The 18,426-nt window shown below is 38.9% G+C and overlaps 1 pseudogene; it reads left to right on the plus strand.

Moving 5' to 3' along the window:
- Positions 1 to 10,241, plus strand: part of LOC108727045 (uncharacterized) — a 29,763-nt pseudogene extending 19,522 nt beyond the window's left edge.
- The last annotated feature ends 8,185 nt before the right edge of the window (positions 10,242 to 18,426 follow it).

Consider the following 18,426-nt stretch of genomic DNA (forward strand, 5'->3'; position numbering starts at 1 on the left):
AAAAACTCGGAAAGAGAGGAGGAAAGAAAGAGGTATGTATATGGAGAACCAGAAGACGCGGACAGGTGGAGAATGCGGTAGCCTGACGCACGTGTGGTTTTAAGGAAGCCTCGATAGGAGAGTCGCGAAAGTTCTTGCTGAGGATGAGCGAGGAGGCAGCGTCAACGTGGAGTAGACCGTGGTGCACAAGAGGCGACAGTGGCGAGGGATATATGAGAAAAGAGAAGGTGGATGAGAGTGCGGCGGACGCCTCGGCGCGGCTCCGTGTCGAGCTCGATAATACTCGAGGACTCGAAAGGCTGGTCCCAACGCTGTAATCCTCGAGTGGCAGGGACCAGGGAACGACGCGGAGCAACGTGAATAGGGGACATTGAGGGGAAGGGAGAGGCAGCTGATACGCCGGTCTGATATCTGCTTTCGAACCTGGATCGATGATACCGTGCGATGCAGCATCGACGACCATTGGCTACGGCTCGATAAGCCCAGGAAGACCCGGTCGAAATCCGAGACCGAGGGATAATCAGGAGTTACCGCCGTGGCTTCTACGTGGTACTGCTGCTCGAGGTAGCTCGTTCGCCAAGGTGATCTCAGAGCACGGTCGAGATGCTGCACGCTGCGAATATAACGGTCGAGATGCACGTCGCGACAACACTATCGGAGGGAGAGGGGAGTTATATAATGTCGTTTCTTGTCTTTTCTCAGATCGGAACGAAATCAAAACTTCCGGTCTCGAATAAGTGATGATTTCTTTAGACAGCCGTACAAGTAGTAGATAATCCTTATGAGCAGACATAATGCCATTCAAAAGTCAGCTACTTTTCAATTTTAGGTCTTTTTAATCTTTAGAAAGTCTATCTTTTTAAATCTTAACAGTTTTTTCTTGAATAAATCTTGTTATAATTTATTATTTTATTATTTTCTTGCTTCAAAATATAACATTGTTTCTGTTTTACTATAATAGCTTTCCTGTTCTGTAAAGGTTAATATTTATAAAATTTCATATATTGAGACAAAAATTTTAAGTATTTGTAATAATAAATACATGTTACTATAATTATGATAATTACTGTTATAATATTAGTAACAATAACTGTATGTATAGTTCTATCAACAAATATATATATTTGGTGGTCTCTGAAAATGACTATAATTATAATTGTATTACCATAAAAATGATTGCAGTTACTATGAATTATAACTAATCAAAATTACCAACAAAAGCCACAGCAGTTGTTAATATTTTAGTATTAATAACAATAACTGCTGTGGCACTCTTATTGGTAATTTTGATTGGTTTGTGATTTATTCTTGGAGTCAAGAAAATATATAGTTGGTTTAAACTATGAATTATAGTTAAATTATAATAACCGCAAACATTTTTATGATAATAAAAACTATAATTATAATCTTTGCATTGCCAACTACATATATTTATCGATATAACTAGTCGAGATATATATATATATATAGTTATTATTACTAACATTGCAGCAATAATAATTATAGTGACATGTAATTATAGTTACAATTAACAAAAATTTTTCTCTCAGAGTAAATTCGAATGAGAAAGTTCAGTATTTCAAATATTCCTTGAATATTGTTGAATACTTGAAAATTACCATATTGTTTGTGTAGAGTTTGTTAAAATTCACTATTGATGAAAAATATTTTAGATTTTGTTCTAGTTTTGTACTCTCGATTACATTCTAACTAATTGAAGCTTTCGCTAAAAGTGTCAAAAATGGAAACGCTTTAAATTGTACTTGAATTTTATATAACAATATTAACTTATAAAATATTGGCTACCAAATTTCATTATTTTAAAAAGGAATTCATTTTTGAAAACTTTTATAATAATAAGCAGTAACATTTTTTTCTTGGATTATATTTTATTATATATATTATATTATATATTATTAATATAAGTTCAATCGAGTCAAAGATTAATGAAAGCGCAATTGCAGCGCATTTACGATCAATTGTCGTTACTCCATTAACGCTTCAGAAACGCTTTTTCAGCTTTCTCGAAACGTTTCTTCCACCCTCTTGCTAATCTTAAAATTCTCGTCGCGCAGTGAGGGTTGAAAAATGCACGGCCAGCGTGGACACGCCACGAGCCGGATAAGGGTGGACGGTGGCATCGGCTTAAGCAAAGTCTCCGATCCATAACCCTACCTATCCCCCGTAGTCTCAACCCCCTGGTCGCCGATGGCACGACCCATACCGCAGGCACTTTACCACCCTGCCACGCCACACGCACAGACACGGCTGTGTAACAGTAGTAGTGTGAGTGGCATGAGGTTACCGGTTACCGACGTCGTCGTCGTCGTCGTCGTCGTCGTCGTCGTCGTCGTCGTCGTCGTCGTCGTTGTCGTTGTCGTCGTCGTCGTCGTCGTCGTCGACGACGTCGACGTCGACGAGGGAATGGGAAGTGGGGTTGAACCTATCCCGTGTTACGTGCCAGCCACGCGACGCGCCTGATTAAGGAGCCTGCAGGCAGCCAAGGGGTGGCTTGCCTTTCCTCCTTCCTCCCCTTTCTCCCTTCATCCTCGTGCAAGTTCTTCGTGTCGGTCTTCGCGAGGGAAACGAGATGGGAAATCTGCGGATCGCGAGCCTCGTAATGGCCGTTGGTATATGGCAAAGAAATGTCTTTATTAGTATGCCATGCGTCGCGCGAAGCGAGACGCTGGTTGGGTCAAACTGTATGAATTTTAAAGGGTTAAATCGAAGACCAAGAATGGAACCTGTTTTTTGCACGCGAGTCATATTTTGTGGAATACGTGTATTTAATCATAAGTTTTTACATTAATTTCTTTATCATAACGTTCAAATTAAATTCTTTAACGAGATTTTTCGATAAATTCAAATATCAAAATTAGATGTCGTGATATTAAATATAATGTTTCTTTTAACCGAAATAATAGAATTGCACTATATTTCATCAAACGAGTCTGACTATTGAAGGTTCTTTCTGTTTATGACAGAATAGATAAAAGGATTATGATATGAGACATGATTTTGTTCTTTTTAATTTTTAATATGTATATCTATAGTTTTTATTTCTTTTCTTTAATATTCTTTTGTTTCATAGATGAATGTAGAATATGAGAATACAATTTTTTATGCATAATATTCACAGTACTTTATTTAAATATATCATTAGCTCCGAGTTTTTTCTCATCTACAAAAGAGCCGATTTCGTAATTCGAAGAATTTCGAGTCGTAACCGACCGACAGGCGAGATTAGGCTCGTTCGAGCGCGGATGGTTAGAGGATAGGAAACGAGGCTGAAGCTTCTATCCCGTATTACGTGCCGGTGAGGCGTCAGGCCTGATTAAGGATCCTGCGGGGGATTTGCCTGCACACGGCGTCAGCTCGTTTCTGCTCCCTCAGCGAGGCGACGACTCGGAGTCGACCTTTGCGAGATTCTGCGACGGAAATTCCCGGGAACGAGCGCGCGGTTCTCGTGACGGTCCTTCGTTTTCCCGCGCAAGAGTACACCGTCTGTGTACTCACAGAATTACGTAAACGTGTCAAGAATTTCGCGGCTATACGAAACTACATCGATGTCGCGTAGTGCAACCGATATTGATCCGCATCGAATTGGCTTTTCTCCTTAACCTGACTTTATTCTTTATCTTTTTAAGTCCCTTTTTTTTCGATGGTTTTGCGACAAAATTTCTTAATTTTTTAAAAGAATTAGAAGCTTAGGCAGCCTTATGTTGATGCCTTATCTTTTAAGACGCATTTTCCTTTCCTATTACTGTCTACAAGGTGTAAACAAAAACCATTCAGCATTTATATGGTACATAGTAGACATTACACTGTAGTATGATAAACAAAAAAACCTTAGTAAATATAGATCGAAAACTCAATCGTTCCTAAGACATAAACAATTTTGTATATTAGTATAATTGATTTATTGCTTTTCTATGTGTTGTATACAATGTGAAAAGAGAAATTGAGATAAGTGACACTGATAGCTTATTTGAGAGAATTACAGGTCCAATAATGTAATCTCTCATAATGCTTATCCAACTGTAATGGCTGGTTGATGTCAACATGCTGATTCCCGGTGAAATTTTTCATTATAAAATGTGTTTGGAAATTGAATCAGAACATTCAGAACGCGGTTTGTAAACACTGAGGTAAATCTTCATGTCGCATACGACACATAAAAGCTAATAAGTCAGTTATGATACTAACATATAAAATTGTTATTTATGCTAAAAGCGGTTGAGTTTTCGATCCATGTTCAAGGCTTTTTGTACTCGATACTATCTATCATATAAATATTAAGTGGTTTTTTTAACATCTTGTATATTAACACATTTCTTTTGTTATTTGCGCTAAAGATATTTCTCTTATTTTCAATAAAGTTATTGTTGTTATTACTATTTTTTATTTGTGCGATCAAAACATCCATAGGAATCATAATTTCAGCTTTTAATAAATTCTAAGCAATTAAGAATCATTTAATCTCTCTCTCTTTCGAAGAAGTTTCCGCAGAATTTTAATTTGAGCGTTACAAAAGTATCTCGAGATTGTTACTCTTTTATACAAAATATAAAAGAAATGCGAGAACAAGAAGTATTCTCACACGTTTGGTTGCACCGTAGGATCCCCGGTTCTCGAGCTTCCTTTCCAGAATGACGAAGACGAATGCTGAGCCGCGCGCAGGATATCGGGAGCTCAGGCTCCGGCCGACCGGACCAAACCTTCCGCTCGTCTCGTCCATTTTTCTCTATCCCCGACCTTTTTTCCTTCGGCAAGTGGTAGCCGGTTAAGTGCCCGGGAGAACGATGAGCAAGTTCCTCTCTGATAACGACCGGTGAAGCGACCCGGCTCATCCGTCCTACCTCGCCGCGATCCTTTTCCAAGAATAATCTTACCTTCCATTTCTCCGTGTCGCCTTCATCCCGTCTCGATAGAGCACGAATATAGTCCCACAGGAATTATTGGCCAGCATGACCATAACAGAGGGACTTTCGATTTTTCTCATTTTTAAGACCGACTCAAATTTTTGCGGTACTACCTGTTATAATAATAAACATCTTTCCAATATACTTTAAATGTAAACCAGTTTTTCTTACAATTCTTCAATATTCGAAAGAAAAATAATAAAAGTGTATCGCACTGAGTAAGGTGTAAATATTTTTTCGAGGAAAATGTAACTAAAATAAAGCGAGGTAATTTGGATAAAATGGATAGGTTAACAATTGTAACAATAAAATAAATTTTTAAATTGTATAAAAAATTGAGGTTGCGGTGTATTCAATTAAATATATCAAACATATACTATTGCACAATAATATATATATTTTGTGTGTTTGATTGAATACACTGCGATCTCAAATCTTTCAAATCTTACAATTGAATAATTTCTGTTAACTTATCTAAATTACCCCACTTTACCCTAAATTTAGAAATATAAGATTAAGGTACACACGTAAAAATTCGAATGAAGAGTGAAGAAATATGAAGACGAAAACTTGTATTAGAACTTTCTTCCCTGAGGACATTGTCAGTCGCAATCGCCTACCAGCAGGTCGGTCGCTCTTCGCGGACCAGCAAATAAAAGCGAAAGAAGAAAGAATAGATTCGTAAGAAAGGGCTAGACGGTGCGCAAGCGAGGGAAGAATGGTCGAATCCTTTAATCCGGAATATGAAGACGAAAACGAAAGCATGGGACGAGAATGAGGATGCAACCGGGGATGATTCGAACGGAAAGATTAAGACAGGACTGTGGTTGCAGTATTCTCGTTCGGAGAGAGGCTGTTAGTCTCGTGGAAACAAACGAAGGATCATCAAACTTGAAGAGTAGAAGGAGCGGAACGAGAGAAAGGGGAAGGTAGCGAAAAAGTAGGCGGGAAAGGATATGATAAGAAAGCTCGGGGGAAGACGAATAATCAATACGGTCGCCAAGTCGTTAATTCCAATCACCAACCATCACGCCTCCGTGCAGCGTTAAGCACAGGACGAGAATTTCACCCCCGACTGCCTGAAGGGCATTCTTTTTTTCTCGGATCCCCCGTCGGTGAGCGGAGCTTCGATTTTTTTTTCTTTCGGTCTTGCAGCGCGCAGACCGGCGAAGGAAACGAAAGGAAAAGAAAAAAACTGGGGAGACGATCGAAAGCGAGCATCCCTTCCACGATAATTATTTTCCGACGAGGCTTGGCGTCGCCTTAACAACGATCCGGTGAACGTCGGAAAATATCGGGATCAAAAGTGCACCACGTGAACGGAGAACTAAGATGCTACTCGTTTATTATTAGAAACTCGATATCCTACTGATATTGTTTATGATACTTAACCCTCGATCGATAATGTGAAATTCTTACTCTTCGTCTGCAACCTGAGTCTTTGAACTTTAGTGCAGATTTTTATATTGTTCCAGACTGTATTTACTGTAAAAAATAAAATGTTAGTTTTAATTTAAAAACTAACATTTATTATTAACAATATAGTGGACTTTCTGAGACATGCAAAATATTAAAATTAACATTTTTGTGTCCACTATATGTTTTTAAGTTAAAATTAACATTTTAGTTTTTACAGTGTGTAAAAATCTGAAAAAAATTTTTACTTGTGAAATTTTTAACCCTTTGTAGATGGATGACCCCGTTTTGATTGCTTCCTTTTATTTTGTAAACTCACTTGATTTTCATGAAACTTGGCTTGGTGAGGTAATTTGATAATGCTGTATTCGAGTCGAGGTCAAAAATAAAAAATTCAAAATGATCGATCCAATATGGCGGACACAATTTTAAAAAGTCTGATTATCATAAAACTCGATTTTAGGTAATTTTTAATTACGAAGTAAACAAGTTTCCAGTTTCAACTTATTTGAAGCTCATCAGTGTTACACGCAAATAGTAATTGATTTTCAATCTCTGATTATGAGCTATGTGACGGTATAAGATTCTCGGCTTCATTGAAGGTTACTCTTTTGAAATGTGACATTTTTAAGCTATATTTAAACTCAGCAATACCAAGACTCTTGAAACCGAGTTTTATTATAATCAGTTATTATTTTTTTGAAAGTTGATTTTAGTATTCTGAGAGATCAAAATTGAATTTAGAATTTAGAAAACAAAGTCTTCATTATGTTTCTTTGTTAAGAAAGCTCCTGTCCTCGAAGAATTACTAAGTTTTTATTATCAATGGATTTTATTATCAAGATTAGTCACGAGTTTTCATTATCCAAGAAATTGCATTATATTTTACTTATTTTTTACAGGTTTAAATTTATCTACTAGATAAATTCACAATAAAAAAAATCGACTGTGCCTTTAAAGTCCAACATTGCTAGCGCAAGGGTTAAGTTTGAAAACATAAGAAACTACGAATCTTAACAAAAATATACGCGTATTATTTAAAAAAATCATATTTATAATTAGAAATTTTATTTATTCTCAATACGCGAAGAAATAAATATGTCAGCCAATGTTTTTATTAAAATACGTGATGAGCGGGATATCCGACTTAACCTGCATAAATTCTAGAATCCGAACCAATTACTTAATTTTTTCCGAGCGGCACATAAGCGTTCGCGCTCTTATTGCACAACTTAGCCCGAAAACACCAGGGCAACGCGGCGCGAAGCCGCGCGTGAGTCCGGCGGAATAAGAACGGAACGAAACAAAACGAAAAGGAAAAGGAGGAAGAAAAAAAAAGAAAAAGCATAAAAGTACGTCGCCGGCGGTGGTCGTGCTCGCGAATATCCGGCGTGAGACTCGAATAGCTGCGCTCTTCCCGCACGAGCGTTTCTCCCCTTCCCGCCTTCACCCGCCTCATATCCACGAGAACGCGCGCACGTCCGTGCGCACGTGACTATATACGTGCTCGCATGTATCCGCTATGTATACATACGTGCTTGGCGCGAGAGGCGAGAGGACTCGATCCCTCCGGGGAGTTATACGAGAAAGAACGGACGACGTGCGGTGGGAGAGAGAGGGAGAAAGAGAAGTAGAGAAGTGCGACGAGGAGTATACGAAGTAGGGAAGAAGAAGGTAGAGAGAACGACGTGACACAGCTCGAGGGTTGACGAAGAGGGTATGAGGGGGATACTCCGGAGGAAGAGGGACACTGGGACGCTCGTAACGAGTCTCTCCTGGTCCCTCGTCGCAATGGGGCTCTCGGACGACCGGATCGCCATGGGACGAAGGCTCGCCGTGTGCCAGTGAGGGAAAGGGGTGTGAGGATCGGTCAGTAGGATGGAGAGAGGCAGTGGCCAGGATGCGAGAGCGAGAGGAGACCGGGCGGATACGATCGGCGAACCGCGCGGCGCGTGATAAATAACCGAGCGGCGGCTCCCGCTCTGTTCCCGTCTCTCGCTTTCGCCTCCTTCCTCTTTCTTCGCTTCTCGTGTCTACCGCTGTCTCCCTCTCCACCTCCTCCTACTTCTCCTTTCCGATGGTTCCGCGGGTGCGAGCATCGCTTGAGACCGCTTACAGGTCGCGCCAAAAGACGCTTGGCTGCTCTTTGACGCTTGACCGACGTCGACTTCCGCGACAGAGGAGAATCGACGACGTATATACTACAATGCCTCTGGAGACGAACAGACGGGGACTATTATTTTCTAGAGAAATATAGGTTTCTTTTTTTTTTAATTTGCTTCGCCGTGAGCGCTTTTTCGGACTGTCTGACGATGATAGCCATTATAGTCAGGTAATTTGACGAATTTGGTACCTCGCCGCCGTTTCCGTTGGTTATTTTTATAGCGGCACGATAGAATAAATGTTTTGAATCGCTAAAATTGGTTGTCTATTCGCACGGAGTCATTGAACGTTGAATAAAAAAAAAACGCCCAGTATTTATCTTTTTGCATGGAAGTTAAAAATTTTGTTGCGAATCGCTAAACGTAACCCCACGTTACCAATTTGCATTAAAAAAATATTGTAAACATTAAAATAAATAACATTCATCACAATTTGTAATAAAATACAGAAACCTTTACAATGTCTTTACGAATCGAATGTAGAGAGTAATTACGGAATCATTGAACGTTGTGTAAAAAGGTCAATTTTTATCTTTTTATATGAAAGTTAAAAAAATGTAAACGTTAAAATATATAAGACTCATCACACACAATTTGAAATAAGCTACAGAAACCTTTACGGTGTCTTTAAATATGTAAAGGACACCTGTACCTTTGTGTCCTCACTTAAGTGTCTATATATACCAACCGTTCACAAAGTATCTCCCAAAATTCCTACTTTTAGAAACTATATCGCGATAAATAATAAATCCCAGACAAAAGCCTATGCGTTGCCGGTAACAAAAGCCTCGCGTCGTTTCATTACCATCGAATTACGCACGGCGGATATTAATTGACGTTGGATCTTCCATATCTCGCTGGTATCCCGGCGGCTCGATCCCGGCTTCGATTTCCGATCGGTGGAACATACGGACGGAAAAGGCCGGGGCTCTCTCGGCTTGCTCAGCGGTCTCGTCGTCTTTTTGCTAACGGCTGTACCACGGTGCCGTCGCGGCGCGGAATATTCCGGCTGCGCGCGGTGTGGCGTGGCGCGGCACCGAGCGGCGTGGCGCAGCGCGTGGTACGACGCGGTTCGGCGTGGCTCGGCGTGGCTCACGGCACCGTTTATCGCGCGGGCTTGAACTCTTGGAGCGGCGTTCGGCTGGCGCGACGCGGCACGTATCTACCATCGAGCACGGCAGGAACGAGGCTATTACGCGAGCGCGCATACATATCTACCCCGTAGCGAGGAAACGAGGCGATTCCGTGCTGGCGAAAGCGGGTGTGTGTGTAAAAGAGAGAGAGAGAGAGAGAGAGAGAGAGGGGGGCAGGGTGGTAAAGGGAGATAGCGAGAGATGGCGATGGAAAGAGGAAACGAGATGGCGTAAAGCACGAGGGAGTGAGAGATAGGCAAGGGAGAAAAAGCGAGGCAACACGGGGTGTTGACTCCACCTCCGGACGATTTCGAGCGGTTCGTGCTTCCAGGATCAGCGGAAAGCCTCGCTAACGCGGCGGGATAAAGGCGAGAGCTCCTGGTGAGAGTGGCCGCCCGCTGAAACGAACGAAAAACAGGCGGTATCCATCATTCCCAGCCAGCCAGCCAGCCAGAGCCAGCCTGCCTGCCTGGGCGACGGCCACTTCGACGACAACGACGACGACGACTACGACGACGATGGCGACGACGACGGCGACGATGTCAAGAAAGAAGACGAGGGAGGAGGATAACCTAAAAGAAGAAAAAGCGATGGCGGTACCGAGATGAGCGCGAAGGCGTGGCGGAAATCACGTCTACGGCTTCATACGACAGGCGTTTTCGAGAGAAAGAGAGACGTTAACTCGCCGTTAAGGACCATCGTCCTGTTTTTAGGTCCGAAGTCCAACTTAAAGTACGGATGCGGAGTAAAGACTTTCTTATAGGAATACAAGTTTGATCTTTCTTGTAGGAATAATTTCGATTTGTTATTCTACAAGTATTCGCGTACAATAGTAAAGCGATAAGAAAATAAGACGAGAAACATGAAGAACAACGATTTTTAATTATTGCAAGTTAACTGAGTTCCGATGTCTCAGTTACATTGCGATTTAATATCAAAATTATTTTCTAAATATTCGGATTATCGTAGTTAATACTTGAAATTATTTTTCGAACAAGGAAAACAACGTGATAAAAAAAGAAATATCAAATCTTCCGAGTTATTTTAGTATATTGACCAATTAACTGTATTCCCTTCTACCGCCTCCAGATACAGAGGATTGCTAACTGCAGTTAGTGAACTCGGTAACCGACCCTAAAATTATCCCCGTAATTACGCGAAACTTAGCGATGGTCGTCGTCATCGTCGTGCGTGAGTCGGAGAGAGGCAAGCGTTCTCGCCGGCATAATCAAAGGTAACCCGTCGAGAAACTTCATGGGCTGCATGACGATCTGCTACGTAAGGGCAGGCGTTGCCAGAGGAGCTTCGAGATTAAATCGAAACTTCTCCGGACTTGGCGAAACGTTGCATCGTCCATCTATCCATCCGTCGTCGTCCAATCCATTCTGAACAGAACTCGACTAACGTATTCCACCATCCGCCCACGTGACGCCACTGGATCCCGGTTGTCGCGCACGTGGGTAACGCCGTTTAGAGTGGCGTGGCACGAGTAATCGAGTTTCGGGGGCTCGCGCGCCGCGATCCGTTTGCCAGCCGGACCGAACCATCCCGATCTGCCCCCGACCCTCCAACCCCTTCCGGGACTACCGCTCGCACGCTCTCCAGCAGCATCCCCCGCAGCTTGCCCCCGACGTGACCTCGGTTGAGCGATCAGTCGGCTGATTGGCGGCGCGGCGAAATGAACGAAACGAATACGTAGCGTCCCCTTCCTACACCCCCGACCTACCCCTGGCCGACCCGCGTGCAGTCCTCGCACGCTCAGCGTACACGAATGCGCTAAACTGATCGCACCGTATAGAATGCGCGAGCGGACCTATATTTGCGGTTGTATATCGCCGTCACTTTACAGGGTGTTTTGGACGACACGAGCGTGGAAGTGATGTGTGCGTAAAGAGCGATTCAAGAATCTCGCGCACTTTCTCGAAATTGGTATCGGAGGACGGATTGAGGTGAATAATATGTTAAAACACCGATATCTTTAATCGTACACATCGGGAATTTGTATAGTAAAGAACGATTTTAGGATCTAAAAATTTTACCGAAAATAATTTTGTTGGATCATCAAAATAATTATGTAGGATGGTCAAATTGGTTACTGGTATGTCAAATTTTTTTGCAGCATTGCTCATCATGCTTGAGTTTTCGATACAAATATTTTGATGGCCCAACAAAATTATTTTTCATATCTGTATCTAGCTAAATTTTTAGAGATACTTCAATAAAATTGTTCTAAACGTTAGTTTGAATAAAATTTTAATTAGTTTCACAAAGAATGAATTAAAGGAATAAATAAAATATTTATTCACTTCAGCATATTTACAAAGTCAAGAAGGGGACTTGGTTTACAATTCTTAATTCATTCGTCCATCCATGCCTTTTGTACTTACTTAATTGCTCATCTTATCTGCTTCCCTCCCCTATCCTTGTTATTTACTATTAGTTATCATTTATACACTACATTTATTTATATTCATATATACATATATACATCCAGTACTTAAATTCATATACATTTATAGATCACAGCCATTTTACTCAGTCTTTTTGAATTAAAGAAATAAAGAAATTTAACAAAATACACGCTATTAAAACAAATGATATAAAAATAAAATCTTCTTTTTACAAATAATTAGCCTTACATTTTTATCACAAAATTTGTGAAATTTAGAAAATACAATGAAAAAAAATTCAATATGTATGATTTACGGATGAACTTCTTTATTTGAATTAACAATTAAAAGAATGTCTACGTGACAAATAACGAGATAAATACGTATAAGCTATTTCAAATATCGAGTCAATTAGCAATAATAAGTGCTCTATGTTAGTAGTTCTATACTATCATGGTTGTGCTAAAGGCAAATATGAAAAATTAAAGGCGTTTTACGATGCGGTACGCAGACTAATTATGATTGCTCATAAAGTGCGGTGATGAAAGGATCGGCGCGGTAGACGTGACTATAGGGACTCTAGCCCAGTGTCCTTAATTCTCCTGTTGGTCCTTCTTTCAAATCTTTCAAAAATGAGTTTAAATTATTTACAAGTAATTCCCTCAAAAAAGATAAAACATAAGAAGCACGCAATGAAAATAATAATCGCCTTAAAATAAAATCCGGGTTACTTCTAGTATCACAAAGAGCGTAGCAAGGATTGAAATAAATGACGTCTTATAAGATAACGGAACAAAATGAACAAAACCTATCCGAATTAATATAATATTTTATTTGTTGCTAAAAAATTGCCAAAGAAAAAAAATTCGTTACTCTGCAAGTTTTCTTTAAAAATGATGTTCCGTTAAAAGAAGATTAAATTAGCAGAACAATATAACAGTGAAATTGTACACAACAATACGTAAGAATTTGCTAATTTGTTGCTCATAAAATATACTACACTGTTAAATATCAAGAAGCAAAGGTAACTCAATCTCTTGAGTTAGTAACATTTCATTTTTAACTCATGTGTGTCAAAATGTAAGATCAATTCATTTCTGTAGTTGAATTACTTAGTCTCAAATTAATGCACGTCCATATTAGTGTAAACACTCAGTAAATAATAATAAATTTGAATCAAATTTATTATAATACATTTTTTTTAGTTAATTTAATTAAAATTATTTATCTCCATTGTGTTTCAATTAAATTAATGACATTGAGTAGCAACAGTGACGATCTGTATAGAGATGATTGAAAATAATTCAAATTAGGTATAATTTATTATATGATTTTAATATTGCAAATCCATGTTTGTAAAAAGTGACTATATGTGTATAATTTACATGTAAAAATAACACATTATATCGCATACAGAAATGAATTTATACATTTAAACGTATAATATAATGTCACTTTTGCATTAATCACATATATATTGTAATTATTTTGTACACACTTGGATTTGTATTAAAACGATGTGATCCCAATGCGTCAATCGTCTCCTTCGTTCGAGTTTTAATGTTTTGTATCTTACTGAACTGTTTCACAGGACCGGCGATTTTGGAACGTCCTGTATAGGTGTCGGTACTCAGTTATATCGCGCACGCGGCGGAACGTTTGAACGTGGCGAACGAGGGCGGCGGGACTTCAGGGCCGTAGCCACGGGGAACGAGGCTAATTCAATGGATGCCTCCGACGCGGCTCGTGCCTCTCTATCTACGTATCCCACACCCTCTCTTTCCTCACCCGCGACTCGACTCGTTGCGCGCACCATCCCCGCTCTCTCGCCGTAATTAATGAACGGCTCGACGCTGCACGGCACAAACAACCCCGGCTGCCGTCACCCCGTCCTCTTTTTCGTTTGCCTGACTTCCAGCGCGGACGCGTAAGACGCGACAAAAGCGATACGGATATAATTAAGAAAAAGGTAGAAATAATCGAACTGAAATCCACACTTCTAGATAGTGTTAAAAATAAAGACTCTTCTAATTGAGTGAGGTAATAAATAGAATGTTATTTTTTATCTTTTATCTCAAATCGTTTTTCACGCAGCGTGTATTTTACGAATATTTCTAAGACTTTTGCGACAACCAGTAGCACAGTCGCATCTGATAACAAGGTGCGTGACATTCTCGAAGCGCGTTGCACACTCGCGTACATTTCATTCGCGTACGATACTTGCATAGAATACGGCAGCGTGTGTTACGTGAACGTGCGAATACGTTTGCTTCTGAGAAAAGTAAAGGAAAAGGAAGGGAAACAGATAGAACCATAGTTTATTATCGTTCTCATTATCTGGAATTTTTTTATAAATATTAAAAGAGACAGTTGGGTCTTTTTATTTTATTTAGGCTTGTTTTTGGAACAAGTAATATAAAACAGAAGCCTCTTTAATACCAAAAAAGTGTAAGTTGCCTGAAAGCATATGTAAAAAAACAAGGAAAACACATATTTGACGTCATAACGAAATGAAAGGAAATTTTGCTCAAATGCAAAAGACTAATTCTAACTATTATCCTGTGTTTTTACATACAATTTATTATTACTCCGTGTACATAAATGCATTCAGCTGATTTTACTCTGTACGTCGATTCGCCAAATATAGATAAATACTGAGACATTTATATACACGTAATAATAACAAATTATATGTAAAAAAAAACCTAGGATAATAGTTAGAATTAGCCTTTTGCTTTTGAGCAAAATTTCCTATCGGCATTAAGCCGCTTATTCGGCAAACGACAAAATATTAGTAAAAGGGTAACATTCCTGTAGAATCGTAATGCGAGCAGGAATTGGGATTGCAGAGCGGCGCATCGCGCAGCGCACGAGCAAAAGTCTGCGCGATGCACCGCTCTGCGATGCTCCCGGCTGCTATCGAGATGCAACGCAAAAGCCGGCTTCGCGCGCGCGACTTTTCTATCCGAAAATATTAATACGCGCCAGCGGAGCGTCGCATTGATACTCGCCAATGAGAAACGGCAGCATCGATTTTTATCCTCGTCCCGCTCCTCTCCCTTCATGTTACGCCGTGTTGCAGTTGCGGGATCCGAGCAAGCCAGACGCGAAATTCGATGCAGATGTGAAAAATTCTTATCTGAAAATAATTATAGCAAAAAAAAAGAATTATGTAAAAGGACTCTCAAATTTAAGAAACAATAATTAAAAAATTAATTTTTCTAGTGAGAGGTAGATCTTGATGCATACAATAAAACGATTAACACAATTTATTTAAGATACATAATTTAAATTCGCGGCTCAATTTGTAGCTATCCTCAGTCTTAAAATATATTTAGAAAATGGCCTCATATTCTTCACTGCATGACAAGAACGATCTCGAATCTTCAAGTTGAATTCAAGTGTCAGTCGCAGTAATAATTACGCTGTGTGCGTAACGACAGCGAGTAATAGCGAAATGATTTCAACTCTTCTGTCAATGCATGAGAACTCGGATACCTACACACAGAAAAATGCATGCTATACGCAAGTAATAATTACTTGTTTCAACTATTTCTAAAGTTCATGTATCCGCAAATCTATCATAAGTTCATCGCAAGCATCAAATTTATTCAAAATATATTCTAAGTTAACATACTTCGGTCAAGATTATTAAATTAAAAAATTTCGACTTGCTTATTACACAAAATCACTTCTTCGATCAATTTTATAATATTCTTCGAAAGAAAATAAATTCTTATTTTTTGAGTACATAATAATTTAAAAAATTTTTTTCTAAAATTTGTAATAAATATATTTTAAGATTTTATTATCAAAAGATAGTCTTTGTTAAAGAATAACCGCTGCTTAAAAGGAAGAAAATTAATTGAGTAATCACTTTTGTTAATAATAGCCTGATATTTTTCTGTGTGTATATCGAATTTTGAACAGTAAAAATTTTAATATTTGCATGCGAATTTCGTTATGACGCTTCAAATCCTTATTCTTTCAACAACAAAGAACACTTTTGCACGGACTTCATCTCGTTTTCACTTTTATATTTTTAGCGGGAAGCACGATAGTGCAAAGGTGAAAAATTATGCAAAAATTATGCAAAGACTAACCGTTAAAAAAGATGGGAATCTATTTTTTAAATCTTACAGTTTTCATTTTTCCTTGAGATTTAAGATTTGTAATTCATTATTATTATTATTATTATTATTTCTTATTGTGTTCCTTACCTTAAAATATGACACTGTTTCAGCGCCACTATTACTAGCTTTTCCGCTTTGTAAAGGTTACTCAATGGCAAGCTTCTTACAAAACTTCAACAAATAGAGAGATGAGATGTGTAGAGTGTTCAAGTCTGCACCTGAAGAGATTTACTTGATTAAGCGCAAGTCGATTTATGAGTGCGACAAGTCAAAGCGAAAAAGCATTCGTCGAGCTCGTTTCATTTCGCCGAGCACGCTGAGCACGTTCCAAGCCTCATATCTTATTTAATTATGAATCACGGGAATAAATCGTGTTCGCGGATGCTCATTAAAGCGGCAAGACTGTCGCGCGTATCAGACTGGCCGCATTAGCGACAAAGAATTCCCGAGACACCCGGTACTCTCGAAACGTATCTGATAACCGGGCGCATTACGTTTCCAACGTGTATCGCGAATGCTTGTGCTGGTAGTAACAGCTAGCTAGTACTTAGAGAGCGGAGAGATGTGTGTGTGTGTGTGTGTGGAATAAAATCATAAAGCCCGATTCAAACGAGACGCTATTCCGAATACTTTGATCTTCTATACTTTGCGAAAATTTTCTCACGCAATATACTTTTTAATAATATATATATGTATATATCTCTACTCAATAATTTATGTATTTTATATTATTCGTTAATAATTTATTCTCTCTGTGTTTAATTATTCTTACTAAGGGAGACATCAAGAAGTTCTGTTTAAAGTAGAATGTGCTTTGTTTTTTTTATTCTTTGATATTTTGAAAAAAATGATAGAATTATATGTATTAATAAATTCGTCACACACACCAGTAAATAAATAAAAGATTTTCCGCAAAAATCATACAAATGTAAAAAGTTAAATTTTCAGAAAACAGAAACCGTTTATTATATAAATATGATAATTTTTCTTCGTACATACATATAATACGTATAAGAACAAAATTTTAAGCTTGGAATAATATTTGAGTAATATTTGAGTAATATTTTGATGATTAAAAAAAGTTGTTTCCAATTAAAAAATAAATAAACAACCTATGGACTTGTTTCTTGCAGAAATATTATAGTATTTACTCTATTCAGTCGACAATTTTAAGGAAAAACGAATAACATTAGTGATAGCTTCTTCTCTATTAAACAGGATGGATACAAAACTAGAAATCAGGAAAATTGAAAAATTGTCAACGAAATGAAAGAAAAAAATCAGAGAATTTTACAAAATTATCTGAAAAATTAATATTCTTGTCTTTAAAGAAGTTTAATGTACATACATCACATCTGTGCAGATTTTGGAATACTTAATAATTAAAAATGCAAGCAGTGTCAGCAGCACAGACAGTAATTTACATTTTTAAATTGATCTCTAAGCAGAATATTTATGGAATTTTAAACTGAGAAATTTGTGACAACCCTGTTAAATTTTTAGATACTTCAGCAAAACCGTTTTTTCTGCAGGAACGTATTAAACAATTCCACACAGTCTGAATCGGGCTTTATAACTGCTGCCGGGGATCACTACGGTCACGCTCGTGCAGCCGCACGCTCAGCGTCGCGCGCTGCATGCTTGCGTAAGAGCCTCGCGAGGAAGGCGAAGGCAGCTAGCGAACGTTTACACGCGGCAATAACGTGCGGGGATATGTATAGCATTCGACGCAACGAGGCCCGATATTTTCCAAGAAACCCGAAGGCGGGCGGGCTGCCTCGCCTCCTGTATCGTAGGCAGCTCATTCGAGGGATTACGCGCGAAAATCGATCTCGCACGCGCCCGTGGAATAGCGTCGGAAAGCCGCTCGATTGCGAATAAAAAGAAGAAACCCCGGAAAAGAACATCATGCATCTCGAAACGCTTTCAAAAATTTATCGCAATACCGTTTCGAGTTAATCGATCGATGAATAAATGTGATCCGATAAAATTGGACTTGATCTTGTTTCCTCATCTCAAATTAAAGTGATTAATTAAAAATATACAAATGTATGTTTATAATAATTTTTAAAATATTTCTTAAGAATTAATGTGACCTACGAAATTTAATTCACTGTCATAGTTATCCGATTAACACTTTTGCTTCATCTCCCGAAAGGTATTATAATTCGCCATATGTTACACGACAAATGAATTATATCCATGTGACGAGAGGCGGCGTAATATGTATACCGCGTCCGCGGTACAAGTGTGCCGGATATACGTTCGCG

Source organism: Mycetomoellerius zeteki, unplaced genomic scaffold, assembly GCF_001594055.1.
Source record: "Mycetomoellerius zeteki isolate Tzet28-1 unplaced genomic scaffold, Tzet1.0 scaffold47, whole genome shotgun sequence".
Taxonomy (NCBI): Eukaryota; Metazoa; Arthropoda; class Insecta; order Hymenoptera; family Formicidae; genus Mycetomoellerius; species Mycetomoellerius zeteki.